The sequence below is a fragment of the Cyclopterus lumpus genome, chromosome 4, assembly GCF_009769545.1.
Source record: "Cyclopterus lumpus isolate fCycLum1 chromosome 4, fCycLum1.pri, whole genome shotgun sequence".
NCBI lineage: Eukaryota > Metazoa > Chordata > Actinopteri > Perciformes > Cyclopteridae > Cyclopterus > Cyclopterus lumpus.
This window is the reverse complement of record NC_046969.1, coordinates 9,530,270-9,536,269: the sequence shown is the minus strand read 5'-3', so window position 1 is coordinate 9,536,269 and position 6,000 is coordinate 9,530,270.

The window sequence follows — 6,000 nt, the reverse complement described above, 5'->3', positions numbered from 1 at the left end:
AAAACGCTACGGGTTGGCGCAACCACAGCTGGGCCCCCGTGCTGATTGGCTCGCACACAGGCTGCCACTAAACTTTCGCTGCTTGAGGAGTTGTCTGTGCCGGGACAGGTGGTGTTTATGCAGATGAATGAACGCATTACTGTGTGCTCTTCCTTTTGGTTTAAACATTAGCATTTCAAATGTGACAAATCAGATGCTCGTCTCCGGCTATATGCCATACGCTGCCGAGAGACCTCGGTATATGAAGTCCCGCAGGTGTTGACGTGCACGCCCGTAAAGCGCGGACAGTGCACACGGCCTCTGATACATATATGTTTAGCGGTCGGTCGTGCTAGTAATACGTTTTTTGGTTTGTATTTCTATGTACACGATATCATAGCTGCTGCATACTGTGTTGTAATGATAACTGGAGGCTGGCTGTATTTTCTTTCATGCTGAGTGGGGAGTTGGCTGCCGGGTCTTAAAACGGGTACGAAGAAACGCCACGCAATTATCTCCCTATTATCACACATACGTTCTGTTATAATTGCCCCCCCCTCCCCCCCGCCCAGCCCAGTCGTTTCAGGGGAGTCTGTCAGAGAAAGTGAATGACAACCTCTAATGATATTACATTGTCTACACATGCTGGAAAAACCTAGAGGTCATACAATTAAATCAATTAAATAAGTCTGTGTAGATTTTTAAAAACTCATGATAGCTATGCTCTGATTAATCCATAAGGCAGTTCCCTGATTAATCGATTTATATTTTGGTCTCTGGAATGACATCACAGTTTCCCCAGAGTCCAGGAAATGACCTGTTTTCTTCGTCCAAAACCCAAAGATATTCTGTTCCCCTATTAGAGAAAAGGTGAATAATCACATTCAAGAAGCTCATGCCAGTCAATTATTAATTTTTTTGCTTAAAAACATACATACTCGTGATTAATCGTTTGTCATTAGGATTTCCTGATTACTGATTGGTTAAACGACTAATTGTGTGTGGTCTCTTATTATCTTGTCATGCATGTTCTTCATTGTAGGACTGAGTGTTCTGGTTGAAATCAGAATCACAATATAGATAAGAGAGATTCAGATTCAACACATTTAAAACACAGACTAAGATCATTATTTTTTCTTTGTTTTTAATCCTAACTTGCTTGGAGTCATGTACTTTGACAACATATTTTTTTAACACATTGACACAATATAAGATATTGTCATGGTATGATTTTAGTGGGAGTCGATAGTGTGGTATTTTTACGCAGCCCTGTATCCTTATTGTACTCAAGCATGTTGATCGCAAAGCGTATACTATAGAGTAAGACGTGTACACGTTTCCAAATGTATGCAAATAAATGTCAGAAAGTGCATACAATCTTAAAAGGATTCTTCTGACCTAAGGAAGTACATTGGTGTAATAGTTTTGCCAATTCATTTCATTCTTTAAAATGCCGTTTTATTTTTTTAAAGTCCGAAAATAGATAAAAAGGTCTGCTTGATGAAAGCTAGCAGATTAGACAGGACATTTATAGACTGGGGCCACGACTTTATGAAATGTTTGCTCCACTTGCAGCGAGCTGCTTTGTTTCCGCGACACTCTGTGCTGTGGGTGAGACACTAAAGTCCCTATTGTCTGAGTCAACTTGACCTGACCTAGCTGGTTAAGCTGAGGCATTGTGAACAGCAAATCGCTTCAACCAGGGGGGTAGCTGCTTTGTGTGGCTACGGGGAAAATAACCTTATAAAAAGCCCATACCCAGTAGTTAATGCAGTTTTGTCCCTGAAAAAAAAAAAAAAAAAGCTCTGTTTATTTCCAGCCACTAGTGAAAAACCCAACTATTGTTTCAATATACCATCCTGCCTCCCTAGGTGAGTTGATCCTCCCTCATCCATTTAGCAACACTTGCAGCAATTCTGTTTGTTTATGCACACGCATATGTCTCACCACTTTCTGTGTATGAGACACACAGACATATGTCTGCAAACGCATGTGTCATCACAATTCTAGCAGGAGATGATGGTTGTGAAATATCTAGGAACGCCGTGCCAATCAACAACTTGCATGGCCCAAAGCTCGCAGCAGTAAAGTGGTGAGAGGGCCAGACAGTGCTTAGCACGAGCTCCTAATCACATTTCACCACTCGGCAGGCCTGTGCTTGCACGTCGCAGGTACTTGTAAACTCCTATCAGTCCCGTCTCTTCACACCCGATGTTGCTCTATACCAAGTTGATCTGGAGGAAGCCTTCATTTGAAAAAAAAAATGTAATTAACTGTGCCACAACGCAACCTCCAGCGAGGGCTCACCGCTTATTCTCGTGATCCAAAACAAAAACAAACGACAACAGGCTTACTTAGATTAGGTTTAGTTTAAAACGTCATGGTAAGGCTTCAAATTATTGAGTAAATGAAAAATAAACATAACAAAAACACAGCAAAACTATTTGGTTAGGTTTAGGCAACAAAACAACGGTTTAGTTTTCAAAAAATATTGGTTTGGCTTAACATTACTACGAAATTGAAACAAAACTAAACCAAAATGCAACAAAACTACTTGATTAAGTTTAGGCTTCAAAACTACGTGATTAAGGTTCAGGCTACAAAACTACACGGTTAGGTTTAAGCTAGACAACTACTTCACTAGATTTAGACTACAAAACCACTTCACTAGGTTCAGACTACAAAACTACCAGGTTAGATTTATTTAAAAACTCATGGTTTGGCTTAAAATGACTACGAAATGGAAACAAAACTGCTTGATTATGTTTCTGCAACATAATATCTGTAATATATTTTATCTATAATAGCTTGATTACATACATAATACATGTGTTGTCTTTTAATAACAAATAACTTATCTCATAAATACATTTGTTTAAAGCTTCCATGGTATATGTCTTTACATACACACACACACAGACACACACACAACAGATCAAGCGTGAAATCCGTCAAAAGCAAAATTAGTGGTGGTTTAGTGCAGACCAGTCCAAACTTGCACGATTGTCTGGACTGGGCACAGCTCCTGTTTGTGGTCTCTCGCTGACTACCGAGTGGGCACAGAAGGGCAGCCCTTTTCTCCCCATAGGCCCACTGCTACCTCTTCATTTCCTGCTGGACCTCTCCACCAGACACCTCCCTGACTCTAATTACCACTGAGTTAGCTGCACTTGCAGCAGCAGCAGTGGTCCTCCCTAGCAGAACCTTACCCCTACAATGAACCACACCGCTAATTGTTCCATTACATCAACAATATGTCTTAAGAGGGAACAAAGGATAAAAAAAAGAAAAGAAAAGACCAAAAAAACAACAACACAGAGGTGGGGACTAACTTGACATGCTAATTTTCATTAACCCTGATCTTCTTGTTCTTTCATCCTCCTCCCCGTCGTCTCGCTCATACAGGCTGGCGAAGCACTCAAATTATCCACAAGCATTCCAGCTATCACTAATTATCCAAAGAGTTCCTCATTAGGCTATTTCAAATCCAACCTTAGATCAACACTTACTCAGACCTCGGGGATTCTTGATTCCCAGCAGCTGTTAAACAAACAATCAGTTCAAAGGATCAGGTATTCTACTTTACGAGGACGGGGGGGAAGCCAAGGGTAAACAACTGCTCATTTAAAAAGAAAGGACTCCAGTGGCTCATAGATGCACCAATCTATAATTCATTTTTGCTCAAATGCATTCGATTTCTCTCGTAATTTGAGTCGTTAAGATATGAAAAGGTCTTAAAACAAGGGTGCTAGCTTAGCCCAGACTAAAGCTGGTGATCTCTGCTGCTGTTAAGCTCACTCTTGCCATGTCTTAAAGCAACAAAAGTCAATATTTTATATTAACAAGACCGATCAGGGAAGTGTAAGCTGAGATAAATCTGATGTGAGTATGATGCGAGTGTGATTTAATACACATACCCGGTAAACAAACATATATTTGTATGAGTGTGTACTGTATTAGTATATATCATGATTATTGTGGTTTCTGTTGGTGTATTCTTTAATTTGAACTTTAACGTAGCTTTTACAATTATTATTTGATTTATACCTGCTTTATATTTTATATGTTATTGTGTTTTGATATAATTGTTGATTGATTGTCATCTGTAGACGGCCTTTGTGGATGTTTGTGAAGGAACCAATAAATACCATAATTGGAAAACAACATGTGAATGAGGCCATTTGTAGTGATGAAGCCACGGAATACGACTAGTTTAGAGTGTAGTGTTATTATATTATTTTATAGTGACTGTCTGCTCGTTGCGCCAATTGTCAGGCCCGCAACCTCACTGCTTTACCCACACGGGCTCAGCACGAAAAGGACCATGGACCAGCTGATGAACACAGTGGACCATAGCTTTAACTTGTATGGCCTTTTTTTAAATACTTTTTTATGCAGAGGGCTCACAAGGGGATATTGCTTCAGTGTCAGAGGTCACAAGCAAAAAGGACAAACACCAAAGGGTGCTGAGCAGTTTTGACAAAAGTGTCCAACAGAAATAAGAGTTTTCTATTTGTCTCACTTAGTGGGTCAGTACCACTGAATATATAGGAAGAGGACTTATGCACCGTGACGTCACCCCTTGTTTTGGGGACTACGGTTTTAAAGTCTCAAATTTGACATTTCATCTGTCACCATCTTGGTACAACCAAACTTTTAATAAGACATTTTTAGCCGACCAAAAATGGTGTTTCATGACCTGAAAACACACTGTGATGTGTTCAAGTTCTACAATGAAAACACGGACACCTCGCAGACCGGACAGCGTGGTAGCCATCTGTCTATCTGTTCACACCCCGCCCTAAAGCACACTTATGACCCTAAAGGTTAAACTTACTGAATGAACATCATCCTGTATTGAAGAAGACTTGAAACTAGCGACTGAGACCATGAACTCATGTTTACAATGTTTACTGAGGGAATAAATTAAGAGAGAACTAGAGTCCTTTTATCATAGACTTCTATAAAATCGGACTTCTTTTTACAATATGAGGAGTCGGCCCCAGAATGAAGGTTTAAGGCACTTCTGCATTGGCTTCACTTTACAGACCCGAAGGCTGCCGCCTGATCTTAATACTCATGACAATTCAAGAATGGTGCACATGAAAAGGACGTTTGCAAAGTGTATGTTATACTGTCCTTTGCCCCACCCCCCACACACACGCGCACACACGCACACACACACTCACACACACAGAGGTAGACCCAAGCACCCAGTGCATGTCCCTGCTACTCTCACCAATCACAGTCCTAATGTGCAGTAATTTCAATTGCTTCTCAGCCCCCATCCTCCCGAGCACACTCCCTTAATGTCAGCTCTGTGCTCTGTGAAACACCAGCAGAATTTGAGTCTGTCACTTAAAATATAATGCCGTCAGATCCGTTACTTTAACCTTGAAGCAATTAGCTGTTGCTGAGCCGTAATGAATCCTGACATCGCTCCGCTGTGATGAAACCCCTAATTGCTCTGTAAAAACTGAAGCTTTTGACATCACTGCTGACAGACTTTTTTTCCCCCTCCTCCTCGGTTGTGCGGTCGCATGGTGACGGCGCCTGGTTGAAACTTGAAAGGTAGCGGAGCTTCTCTGCCATCAGCTGTCCTGTCACTTGACAAAAAAAGAAAAGAGAAAAGAGAGAGAGCGGGGAAACTGGCTGGATTTGCTGAAATGATGAGGCCATTTAAACTCTGATATGTCGCGGCTATGCGGCATCATTCAGCGGGACTGCTGCAGATGTCCGGGCTAGTCGAGGCTCAGGCGTGAGGTCTGTGAGATGACGAGTGATGGCTTGCAGCCTCCGTGTCAACAAGCCCGTTCACTGGCTCCTCGCCGCTCCCAACTAACCGAAGCTCGGGAGCATTTTTAAGTCAGGATGAAGCTTCTTTTTTTTTATCGCGTGCTTCCTGTTTCGCTAATTTGTTATATTAACACAGAGGGACTGTAGGTAACATGTTACCAGGTCAGAGCGAATGGCAACTCTGGGCGCACAAGGGAAACAAAAAAAGGTCCTTTGATAGTCTCG